The 13,555-nt window shown below is 41.9% G+C and overlaps 1 long non-coding RNA gene across 1 annotated transcript; it reads right to left on the bottom strand.

Annotated features, from left to right (window-relative positions):
* Window positions 1-6,275: 6,275 nt before the first annotated feature.
* Window positions 6,276-12,358, bottom strand: LOC109878966 (uncharacterized). The gene is made up of 3 exons (XR_004204329.1): window positions 11,519-12,358; window positions 10,930-11,050; window positions 6,276-10,761 (listed from the first exon to the last, which is right to left on the bottom strand). It is a non-coding gene; the product is annotated as an uncharacterized LOC109878966 (long non-coding RNA).
* Window positions 12,359-13,555: the final 1,197 nt, after the last annotated feature.

Raw genomic sequence — 13,555 nt, 5'->3', positions numbered from 1 at the left:
CATTATATTAGGTAGCATTGTTTAAAGTGGCTAGTGATATATTTTACATCATTTCCCATCAATTCCCATTATTAAAGTGGCTGGAGTTGAGTCAGTGTGTTGGAAGCAGCCACTCAATGTTAGTGGTGGCTGTTTAACAGTCTGATGGCCTTGAGATAGAAGCTGTTTTTCAGTCTCTCGGTCCCAGCTTTGATGCACCTGTACTGACCTCGCCTTCTGGATGATAGCGGGGTGAACAGGCAGTGGCTCGGGTGGTTGTTGTCCTTGATGATCATTATGGCCTTCCTGTAACATCGGGTGGTGTAGGTGTCCTGGAGGGCAGGTAGTTTGCCCCCGGTGATGCGTTGTGCAGACCTCACTACCCTCTGGAGAGCCTTACGGTTGTGGGCGGAGCCCGCCAGGATGCTCTCGATTGTGTATCTGTAGAAGTTTGTGAGTGCTTTTGGTGACAAGCCAAATTTCTTCAGCCTCCTGAGTTTGAAGAGGCGCTGCTGCGCCTTCTTCACAATGCTGTCTGTGTGGGTGGACCAATTCAGTTTGTCTGTGATGTGTATGCCGAGGAACTTAAAACTTTGCTACCCTCTCCACTACTGTTCCATCGATGTGGATAGGGGGGTGTTCCCTCTGCTGTTTCCTGAAGTCCACAATCATCTCCTTAGTTTTGTTGACATTGAGTGTGAGGTTATTTTCCTGACACCACACTACGAGGGCCCTCACCTTCTCCCTGTAGGCCGTCTCGTCGTTGTTGGTAATCAAGCCTACCACTGTTGTGTCGTCCGCAAACTTGATGATTGAGTTGGAGGCGTGCATGGCCATGCAGTCGTGGGTGAACAGGGAGTACAGGAGAGGGCTCAGAACACACCCTTGTGGGGCCCCAGTGTTGAGGATCAGCGGGGTGGAGATGTTGTTGCTTCCCCCACCACCTGGGGGCGGCCCGTCAGGAAGTCCAGTACCCAGTTGCACACGGCGGGGTCAAGACCCAGGGTCTCGAGCTTGATGACGAGCTTGGAGGGTACTATGGTGTTAAATGCCGAGCTGTAGTCGATGAACAGCATTCTCACATAGGTATTCCTCTTGTCCAGATGGGTTAGGGCAGTGTGCAGTGTGGTTGAGATTGCATCGTCTGTGGACCTATTTGGGCGGTAAGCAAATTGGAGTGGGTCTAGGGTGTCAGGTAGGGTGGAGGTGATATGGTCCTTGACTAGTTTCTCAAAGCACTTCATGATGACGGAAGTGAGTGCTACGCCCCGTACTACCGCCCCGGTAGTCGTTTAGCTCAGTTACCTTAGCTTTCTTGGGAACAGGAACAATGGTGGCCCTCTTGAAGCATGTGGGAACAGCAGACTGGGATAGGGATTGATTGAATATGTCCGTAAACACACCAGCCAGCTGGTCTGCGCATGCTCTGAGGGCGAGGCTGGGGATTCCGTCTGGGCCTGCAGCCTTGCAAGGGTTAACACGTTTAAATGTTTTAATCACCTCGGCTGCAGTGAAGGAGAGGCTGCATGTTTTGGTTGCAGGCCGTGTCAGTGGCACTGTATTGTCCTCAAAGCGGGCAAAAAAGTTATTTAGTCTGCCTGGGAGCAAGACATCCTGGTCCGCGACGGGACTAGTTTTCTTTTTGTAATCCGTGATTGACTGTAGACCCTGCCATATACCTCTTGTGTCTGAGCTGTTGAATTGAGATTCTACTTTGTCTCTATACTGACGCTTAGCTTGTTTGATTGCCATGCGGAGGGAATAGCTACACTGTTTGTATTCGGTCATGTTTCCGGTCACCTTTCAGTTTCACACAAATGCTGCCATCAATCCACGGTTTCTGGTTTGGGAATGTTTTAATCGTTGCTATGGGAACGACATCTTCAACGCATGTTCTAATGAACTCGCACACTGAATCAGCGTATTCGTCAATGTTGTTGTCTGACGCAATACGAAACATATCTCAGTCCACGTGATGGAAGCAGTCTTGGAGTGTGGAATCAGATAGAACAGGTGAATGGTCTCTCCCCAGTATGAGTAAGTATATGGGAAGCTAAAAGGGCCCAGATGTCATAAACCCCCTGCCAAAATGTGCGCAAAGATATGGTCTTTCTCCTGTGTGGACACATTGGTGCAGTATTAAAGTACCCTTTGATTTTTGAATTTCTTCTCACACTGGTCACAATGAAACAGCTTTTCCTCTGTGTGAACATGTTTACGTTCTATCATGTGCCCTTCGGTGGAACACTGTTTACAGATGTACTTCTTTGTCTTCTTGGCTGAGGAGTTATTTACTGTTTCATTGGATGGCAGTGAGTTCTCAGCTCCTCCAGAGTTCAGAGCAACTCAATATTAGGAACGGGTCCTTCATGTTTTATACACTCAGTGTAAGTGAATTTGTCCCAATACTTTTGGTCCCCTAAATGGGGGTGCTATGTACAAAACGTGCTGTAATGTCTAAAAGGTTCACCCGATATGGATGTACAGTTGAAGTCGGAAGTTTACATACACTTAGGTTGGAGTCATTAAAACTCGTTTTTCAACCACTCCACAAATTTCTTGTTAACCAACTATAGTTTTGGCAAGTCGGTTAGGATATCTACTTTGCGCATGACACAAGTCATTTTTCCAACAATTGTTTACAGACAGATTATTTCAATTATAACTCACTGTATCACAATTCCAGTGGGTCAGAAGTTTACATACACTAAGTTGACTGTGCCTTTAAAAAGCTTGTAAAATTCCAGAAAATTGTGTCATGGCTTTAGAAGCTTCTGATAGGCTAATTGACATAATGAGAGTCAATTGGAGGTGTACCTTTGGATGCATTTCACAGCCTACCTTCAAACTCAGTGCCTCTTTGCTTGACCTCATGTGAAAATCAAAAGAAATCAGGCAAGACTTCAGCATTTTTTGTTGTTGAGACCTCCACAAGTCTGGTTCGTCATTGGGAGCAATTTCCAAACGCCCGATGGTACCACATTCATCTGTACAAACAATAGTACGCAAGTATAAACACCATGGGACCACGCAGCCGTCATACCACTCAGGAAAGAGACGCGTTCTGTCTCCTAGAGATGAATGTCCTTTGGTGTGAAAAGTGCAAATCAATCCCAGAACAACAGCAAAGGACCGTGTGAAGATGCTGGAGGATACAGGTACAAAAGTATCTATTTCCACAGTAAAACGAGTTCTATATCTACATAACCTGAAAGGCCGCTCAGCAAGGAAGAAGCCACTGCTCCAAAACCGCCATAAAAAAAAAGACAGACTACGGTTTGCAACTTACAAAGATTGTACTTTTTGGAGAAATGTCCTCTGGTCTGATGAAACAAAAATAGAACTGTTTGGCAATAATGACCATTATGTTTGGAGGAAAAAGGGGAACGCTTGCAAGCCGAAGAACACCATCCCAATCATGAAGCACGGGGGTGGCAGCAATCATGTTGTGGTGGTGCTTTGCTGCAGGAGGGACTGGTGCACTTCACAAAATAGATGGCATCATGAGGTAGGAAAATTATGTGGATATATTGAAGCAGACATCAGTCAGGAAGTTAAAGCTCGGTCGCAAATGGGTCTTCCAAATGGACAATGACCGCAAGCATACTTCCAAAGTTGTGGCAAAATGGCTTAAGGACAACAAAGTCAAGCTATTGGAGTGGTCATCACAAAGCCCTGACCTCAATCCAATAGAAAATGTGTGGGCAGAACTGAAAAAGCTTGTGCAAGCAAGGAGGCCTACACACTTTACTCAGTTAAACCAGCTCTGTCAGGAGGAATGGGACAAAATTCACCCAACTTATTGTGGGAAGCTTGTAGAAGGCTACCTGAAGCATTTGACCCAAGTTAAACAATTTAAAGGCAATGCTACCAAATACTAATTGATTGTATGTAAACTTCTGACCTACTGGGAATGTGATGAAAGAAATAAAAGCTGAAATAAATCACTACACTATTATTCTGACATTACACATTCTTAAAATAAAGTGGTGATCCTAACTGACCTTTTTTTACTATGATTTTACTATCATTTTTACTATGATTAAATGTCAGGAATTGTGAAACACCTTATCCAAATGCATTAAACTCAGTTCATGTAAACTTCAACTGTAAATACCCTCAAGTTAAAGCGGACAGTCTGCACTTTAACCTCATAGTCATTGTATCATTTCAAATCGAAAGTGCTGGAGTATGTACCTAAAACAACACAAAATGTGTCACTGTCCCAATACTTTTGGAACTCACCGTAAATTCCATGGAGGAATTAAATGCCACTGGGAGAAAGGCAAAGCTGATAGATGTCCACAAATCACTGGACCCTACACACACCACTAGCCAGCTTTGTTAGTACAATAATGGTCATTTTATTGAATCTGTGTTTATCACCAAATCACCTACAGTGCATTCAGAAAGTATTCAGACCACTCTACTTTTTCCACATTTTGTTACATTACAGCCTTATTCTAAAATGGATACACTTTTTTTTTTTTTACTCGGCAATCTACACACAATACCCCATAATGACAAAGCATAAACAGATAAGGAAAAATAACAATTTAATCCAGTTTATAATAAGGCTGTAACCTAACAAAATGTGGAAAAAGTCAAGGGGTCTGAATACTTTCCGAAGGCACTGTATATAGTGAAGTTTACGAGTGGAGTGAGCAACAATGGAAAAAGGCTAAATAGAATTGAGCAATTGTTCAATTACTTTGAAATAATCTAAATATATTTAGGGTCTATAGGAAACAACACAACAGATACAGTGGGGAGAACAAGTATTTGATAACCTGCAAAATCGGCAGTGTTTCCTACTTACAAAGCATGTAGATGTCTGTAATTTTTATCATAGGTACACTTCAACTGTGAGAGACGGAATCTAAAACAAAAATCCAGAAAATCACATTGTATGATTTTTAAGTAATTAATTTGCATTTTATTGCATGACATAAGTATTTAATCACCTACCAACCAGTAAGAAGTCCGGCTCTCACAGACCTGTTAGTTTTTCTTTAAGAAGCCCTCCTGTTCTCCACTCATTACCTGTATTAACTGCACCTGTTTGAACTCGTTACCTGTATAAAAGACACCTGTCCACACACTCAATCAAACAGACTCCAACCTCTCCACAATGGCCAAGACCAGAGAGCTGTGTAAGGACATCAGGGATAAAATTGTAGACCTGCACAAGGCTGGGATGGGCTACAGGACAATAGGCAAGCAGCTTGGTGAGAAGGCAACAACTGTTGGCGCAATTATTAGAAAATGTAAGAAGTTCAAGATGACAGTCAATCACCCTCGGTCTGGGGCTCCATGCAAGCTCTCACCTCGTGGGGCATCAATGATCATGAGGAAGGTGAGGGATCAGCCCAGAACTACATGGCAGGACCTGGTCAATGACCTGAAGAGAGCTGGGACCACAGTCTCAAAGAAAACCATAAGTAACACACTACGCCGTTATGGATTAAAATCCTGCAGCACACGCAAGGTCACCCCGCTCAAGCCAGCGCATGTCCAGGCCTGTCTGAAGTTTGCCAATGACCATCTGGATGATCCAGAGGAGGAATGGGAGAAGGTCATGTGGTCTGATGAGACAAAAATAGAGCTTTTTGGTCTATACTCCACTCGCTGTGTTTGGAGGAAGGAGAAGGATGAGTACAACCCAAGAACACCATCCCAACCATGAAGCATGGAGGTGGAAACATTCTTTGGGGATGCCAACAACCTCCTTCCCTCAGTAAGAGCATTGAAGATGGGTCGTGGCTGGGTCTTCCAGCCTGACAACGCCCCGAAACACACAGCCAGGGCAACTAAGGAGTGGACCGTAAGAAGCATCTCATGGTCCTGGAGTGGCCTATCCAGTCTCCAGACCTGAACCCAATAGAAAATCTTTGGAGGGAGCTGAAAGTCCGTATTGCCCAGCGACAGCCCCGAAACCTGAAGGATCTGGAGAAGGTCTGTATGGAGGAGTGGGCCAAAATCCCTGCTGCAGTGTGTGCAAACCTGGTCAAGAACTACAGGAAACATATGATCTCTGTAATTGCAAACAAAGGTTTCTGTACCAAATATTAAGTTCTGCTTTTCTGATGTATCAAATACTTATGTCATGCAATAAAATGCAAATTAATTACTTAAAAATCATACAATGTGATTTTCTGGATTTTTGTTTTAGATTCCGTCTCTCACAGTTGAAGTGTACCTATGATAAAATTACAGACCTCTACATGCTTTGTAAGTAGGAAACACTGCTGATTTTGCAGGTTATCAAATACTTGTTCTCCCCACTGTACAAGGTGGTGCCAGGTGTGTAAACACTTTTTTTTAGGGTATTGTTTAAGATGTCCTGCTATATTAGAAATGTGGTTTATAAGTGTTTTTGCCCATTGTTAGTTTTCCAACTGGGTAGCATTGAACTCTGAATTTTTTTCAGGGTAAAATCAAATCTGTTTGCATATAACCAGACATAACTTTAACATTTTACAGAATGGTTACAATAATTAGAGCACAAATTTTGCCAATCATCTCTGAAGTAAGTTACACCGCCTGGTATTATGACAAATTAGAAGATCTACAAATATGTCCTAATCACCTGAAAATGTAGCAGAGAACTATACAGAGCAAAATCTCCAGCTTGGTGTCGCCTTTTTCTCTCTTTTTCATGCATTCATTGATGTATTCTCATGTTTCCCCTTTCAGAGAATCTTTTGCCACACTTTACACATGGGTAAGGTCTCTCCCCAGTATGAATTCGCATGTATTTCACTAGTCTGGTGGAGGTGGAGAAGCCTTTGGGGCACTGTGTACAGGGGTATGGGCGTTCGCCTGTATGACTTCGTTGATGCACTTTCAGTTTACTTGCTAGACAAAGTATTCCCACATTGTTCACAATGATACGGTCGTTCCCCTGTGGAGATCCTTGAGTGTAACATCAGTTACCCTGAGCATGCGAAGGTTATTCCGCAAATGCTACACAAGTATGGTTTCTCTCCACTGTGCATCCTGACATGTCTTGTTAGTACTTGCCGTTGAATAAATATCTTCCCACATATTGTACACCCATAAGGTCGCTCCCCAGTATGAATGCGTAAATGAGACTAAGATATCTGATGTCCTAAACCTCCTGCCACAATGTGAGCAATCATAAGGCCTTTCTCCTGAGTGAACTCGTTGGTGCTGTTTTAGACTACCCTTCGCTTTGAATCTTTTATCACACTGGTTGCAATGGAACGGCTGCATGTCTGTGTGAACACCCTTATGTCGTTTCAGGTCCGATGGGCTTCTGAAACCATTTCCACATTTAAAGCAGATGTACTTCTTGGTTGTCTTGATTAAGGGTCTCTGTATTGTTTGACTGGATGGCAGTGAGTTCTCAGCTCCTCCAGAGTCCAGTTCCTGCTGTCCTCCTCTGTTAGATGTTCCTTTCTGATGTGCTGCTGAAGGTTCACCTCTCTCCTGTGGGAGAATGGGCACAGGGTGCAGGAGAAGACCTGGGAGGGCATGTCACTATCCGGTTCTGCCTGTAAAAAGCACATGGAAGTACACTGAACAAAAATATAAATGCAACATGTAAAGTGTTGGTACCATCTTTCATGAGCTGAAATAAAAGACCCCAGACATTTTCCGTACGCACAAAACGCTTATTTCTTTCAAATGTTGTGCACAAATTTGTTTGCATCCCTGTTAGTGAGCAACTATCCTTTGCCAAGATAATCCAACCACCTGGCAGGGGTGACATATAAGAAGCTGATTAAATAGCATGATCATTACACAGGTGCACCTTGTGCCGGGGACAAGAATAGGCCACAGTTTTGTCACACAACACAATGCCTCAGATGTCTCAAGTTGAGGGAGCGTGCAATTGACATGCTGACTGCAGGAATGTCCACCAGAGCTGTGGGCAGAAAATTGAATGTTCCTTTCGCTACCATTAGCCGCCTCCAATGTCATTTGAGAGAATTTGGCAGTACGTCCAACCGGTCTCACAACCACAGACCACGTGTATGGCATCGTGTGGGCGGGCGGTTTGCTGATGTCAACGTTGTGAACAGAGGTCCCATGGTGGTGGTAGAGTTATGGTATGGGCAGGCATATGCTATGGACAATGAACACAATTGCATTTTATCAATTGCAATTTTAATATCTGTGACCAACAGATGCATATTTGTATTCGTAGTCATGTGAAATCCATAGATAAGGGCCTAATGAATTTCCTGAGGCCAATTGAGGCCCATTTATTTTAAAGGTAAACTATGACGAACAGATGCATATCTGTATTCCTAGTCATATGAGATCCATAGACTTAGGACTCAATGAATTTATTTCAATTGACTGATTTCCTGTAACTCAGTACAATCAATAAAATTATTGCATGTTGCCTTTATATTTTTGTTCAGTATATAATCAGTCCTGCTATTTTAAACTTTTCCCCCCAGATTGCTGTCGATATGTATATAGTATTTGACAAGGCAATGACCTCCAAAAAAAGGTCATCCTTGTCAAAAATCTCATTACAATTTTATGACCTTTGTTTAACTAAATAACAATAAATTCTTATTTACAATGACGACCTAGGAACAGTGGGTTAACTGCCTTGATATGGGGCAGAACGACAGATTTATAACTTGTCAGCTTGGGAATTTGATCTAGCAATCTTTCGGTTACTGGCCCAATGCTCTAACCACTAGGCTACGTGCCCCCTCAAATGAAAGAGTGGTCAATTTTGAAATGTAGTTGTGGTCGAGTAGAGTTTTAGTACAAGCTCTATGAAAAGCCCTGTTAAGTAAATAACGCACACAATACGTTCCTAAATGTTTTAAGTCAAATCCAGATCTTATCTCAAGTGATATTGGCGCAATAGAAGTTGGATTGCAGTGTGTGAGATATCTTAGGAAATGTTTACACATTTACTTCACAGGCCCCTCCGTCGTGTTTGTACTAAAATTGTAAGACAGACAACTTCTTTCAAGGTAAAAAACTAAACAAAAATCATTAAGATTGTGTTACATTTTTGTAAAATTATCCCATTAACGAATTTGGAGTCTCTATGAAGACATTCCCAAGGCAAAATGGGTTTGACAGACATCCCTCCTTGGTGGGTGCAGGAGAACACCGGGAAGGGCATGTTGATTTTACAGCAAGGTAAAATGAGTACGGCTACTGTAACGGGCGGGATCTGAACCCGGGTCTCCCACAGGAGAAAAACACCTTGACAGTGAGACCAAGAGGATACTCTCTCTAAGGCCAAGGGTGAGGCAGGGCTACCTCATCACGAGACCATGAGCCTGACTCATGTCTGCTACATGTACAGTATGTACAGTATAGTGCCTCAGCTGAACAAGCAATTTAAGATAAACTGAATATTGGTCATCATGTTGGATTGTGGCCTTCTGTCCCGTAGAGGGTGAAGAAGGCATGGAAGAAATATGCAGAAATTCTACTATTCAAACTCTCAACAGTGTTTTCCTTATTTTTTAAAGTCAGCAATGCGTAGTGCATGGTCTGCATATAGGGCAAGCTGGCCCTGGACCACAATCAACTGTTACAGTATATTGTCAAACAACTGTCAAAACCCTGGCTAGCTAGCAAATTATTATTGTAAATGTACTCAAACTATTGTGGTGACTGATTACATAGCATCTTCACAGGTGGTTCTCTATTTCAGCTGGTGACTGACACAATTATAATAGGTATTTTCAGCATGCAGTGGCCAGACCACAGTCAACTCATCCATCATAAATACACCCCCATAGAAGAACTCAACAAAGAGCAGCTCAAGCAGATGGGTTTTTCTAGGAGGTCAACTCATTGTTACATCACATCAACTTCCCAACAATGTGGTGCATTTTAACATTTTGAAACATGTCGGCTTCTAGGAATTGTGGTAACAGCAGTAACCACTACCTCACCAGCTATAGAAGTAGACCTGATTTCAACTTCAAATAGTCTACTATTTGAAATAATTTCACAATGGAACCAATAGAGTAGTCACAAAACCGCAAACCACACCCATCTGGCACTCTAGGCAAGCTAAAGCAAACGCTAAACACATTTCAGAGATTTCAAATAGTATTTGAACCCAGGTCTGAAGGGAATATATTATGAAATACTGAATTGTGTAACTTGTTAAAATCTACAATTTGGAATCTTAGTTGCCCATTGGTTACCTATATTTAGAGCTAAAATAGAATACATGTCATTAGAATTAATGTCTTACTTAATTCAACCATTAAATCCTTGGCTTTAGGGTACCAATATCCCCCCCAAAAAATAAAAACAGACTTCACTTTTGGGGAATAGTCAACGTATTTAACTCTGACTGCTCTTATTAGAATTTTACATTGCAAACAGTGAAAATTATGTTTCATGCCACAAGAGGTACCGGATCCGGGAAAACTGGTTCCTATATCGGCAGGATCCAGCTCAAATAAAGCTCTGTTGGTGGAGTAGCTACAGCCACAATGGAAACAGCAGATAAAAGTAGCCTGACTAGTCTAATGGAAAAAGCACTGTCGCTTAACTTAATATTGTTCCAACTAGTAATAACAACCAGTTATCAATAACACAGTTTGGCAATCGCCATGAACAGTGCACAGAGGTATGTAATGTACTCTGCTCCGAATGTCCTTCCCGTCGACGGCCATTGGGCGTGTAGTGATGATCCTGGTTTCTGCTGTCCAGAACTAGTGTCACAACCTCAAGCCTCCACTGAAGTTTGTTTCGAGTTTACCAAGGAAGTGAGGGTCAGAGCGGACAGGATGGTGTCAGAGTCGTAGAACAAATGATCTGGAAAAGAGGGAGAATCCAAACCAATTTTATTTACTAATACCTTGGAGGTGAATACAGACATCTTTAACAAAACAAGGCACATTTCATTGGTGGAAAATGCAATCAAATCTAAAGAACTTCAAAGAATTTACTCCAGCAGAAATAGATAACCTGAATGCTACCTACCTCTGTTTAGGTGTCCCAGGTGTCTTTGATGCTGTAGCAGTGTCTTCAGGTGCTCAAGGTCAGAGACAGACTGAACACACTCCTCCAGGTCAGAGAAGGCAAGGCTGAGACAAGATGCTGTCTGAGGGTGAGAGAGACAAACTTAAAAGTTAAAATGGAAAAGGAGAGTGCAGTCCAATCCCAAATCAACCCCTAGCTCCTACCCACTGGAAATGTGTGAATGTTCAATCCATTGATTCATTTATTAAAGGGGGTTCATTCATTCATAACTGTAAACGCAACATTTTTCACATTTGAATTGATAGGATGAAGATGCAGTCATCTTGTGTAAAGCTGGGTACCAGCTGAGGTTAGCTGACAGGGGTCTTTACGTCAACATTATTGTGTTTTGATGTATTTCTAATACTTTCCTGGTAGGCTAGATACTTTCCAAGACACCTTTTCTAAGACCCCATCAGTTTATCCAGAAATCAAAGCCTTTACTTATGACTCATTTTGAAGATACATTTTTCAACCATCTTCTATCATGACTTAATTTCCTCAAAATATAGACTCTTAACTTTCATTTGACACTCAAATTGATATGTACCTTAACATGTTGGTGCCCATGGGTCCATTTCGATGGAAATGCCCTGAAGGAATCGCAGACGTTTTATGTCGCAACACTTTCATACAGGTGTTGACTCCACTATGGGTTTTTACCCAGTTAGTGCACGCCTAGCTGCTAGTCACTAGCTATGTGAATTTAACCAAATATTGTTTTACATACTGCCCGCATTTTCCTTCTCTAATCTTGAACAGAAATACATTTTGGGTGAAGCATTTTAGGAAAACATTACTTATAAACGCCAGAGACAAACCGTTTGAATCCATATCGCCAGCAAAACAAGCTGCTAAAATGCTGCTACGACGGTATGTTAACGTTAGGTAGGTAGCTAGCTAGCTTGGAGGCTTGAAACGTTTTCAACGTCCATGGACATCCAGTGTTGGTCGGTGCTCAGTGGTTGAGGATGCTTGTTATAGTAAATGGGAAAATAGTGGGCTCATGGGTAGGTGTCAGTAATGTTTGTTGTGACCACAAATCATCAGTCTTCAAAATAAAGGTCTCCCGTGTTGTAGCTAAGATCAAATATTTTTTTTATAACTGAGACAGACCACACCCTGTCGTTTCTAATGGGAACAAATTAGTCATAGTGGGCAGAACAAGCAAGATCCTATTGGCGCGTTCTAGCAACGTTGCATATTTCCGTTAGGGAACGCCTTCTCTGTGAAGTGCGTATGTAATAACTAATTTCGGTATTGTCACTCCTTCTAAACAACGCACGTTTTAGAAATGGAGTAAAGTCTACAAATCTTGGTCCACTCTGTTCGTAACAGATTATAGTTTTGGGAACTGAAAGTTGTATTGAGATCAAATGTTTTTATCGATGAGAAAATGTGCAGAATTTGGGCCAAAATCCATCTCGTTCCATCTTCTCCCACTTATGCATTACCGGTAGTTTAATAAAATACTTGTTTCATCCATTTGCATGAATATTCTTGATATTTGTCACAGTACCCAACTTGACACACAACACACACATCACATGCTTGGGAGCATTATATTCCTTTTCAGGTACATGGCTGCCTGCTTGCTCTTCAGGCTTATCCAAAACTTTTGCTTGATTATGACACAGAACTACCCAATTGTGAAAAGTTAGATGTTTGATATTATCTCACCGGAAGAAAGTTCTCCCTCTTCGCTGGGTCTTCCAGCAGGGTTTGGACCAGCTCCACAAAGTTAGACTTTGATGCCTCCACTTTCTTGTTTTTGCTCTGAACATGAAATTACACCCTAAAAAAGTAAGTTAAGAACTAAAATAAATTTAAAAAAAATGTTGTATAGAGATTTAACAATCCACATACTCTGTGGTGTATTGCACACAACTTACCACTTTGTGCTTTACTGTGCATGACTGGATTCTATCCAAGTGGCGTTGGATGGTTTGATGGTCCACCATGTCCTCTTTACCACAGCACAACTCAAGACCCAGCTGAAATAGCAGGCACACTTTAATAAGCAGGAATGGAAACATTATAGATTCAGAGTCAGAGTGTTTAATGTACAGGGTAGCAGGTGTGATTGCAGGGTTCAGTGAAAATCTTAGGCTCTGTGCTCCAACATGCAGGAAGTGAAATAAAATAACAAAAATGGTCATGGAAAAACAATAGAAATAGAACTATATACACAATAACAACTGTAGCAGAGATGAATTAATAAGGGTCCATTGGGGTGGAGGCAGAGTAAAGACTGTAGAGGGGAAAGGGGGAATGACCATAGGGGAGCAGCAGGCAGACTAAATTACCATTGAGCGGGTGTGGGGACCAAGTGAAATAAAAACGATAACAATTATAATAAAAAGATAATAATATAAATATTAACAACTGTAATAGTGATGAATGTATACTAATCAAAAATATAAACACAACATGTAAAGTGTTGGTCCCATGTTCCATGAGCTGAGATAAAAGAACCCAGAAATGTTCCATATGCACAAAAAGCTTATTTCTCTCAAATTTGTTTACATCCCCGTTAGAGCATTTATCCTTTGCCAAGATAATCCATCCACATGACAGGTGTGGCATA

This window comes from Oncorhynchus kisutch, linkage group LG19 (genome assembly GCF_002021735.2).
Source record: "Oncorhynchus kisutch isolate 150728-3 linkage group LG19, Okis_V2, whole genome shotgun sequence".
Lineage (NCBI taxonomy): Eukaryota > Metazoa > Chordata > Actinopteri > Salmoniformes > Salmonidae > Oncorhynchus > Oncorhynchus kisutch.
The sequence above is the reverse complement of the archived record's forward strand: the minus strand, read 5'-3'. Positions and strand labels throughout refer to the sequence as shown.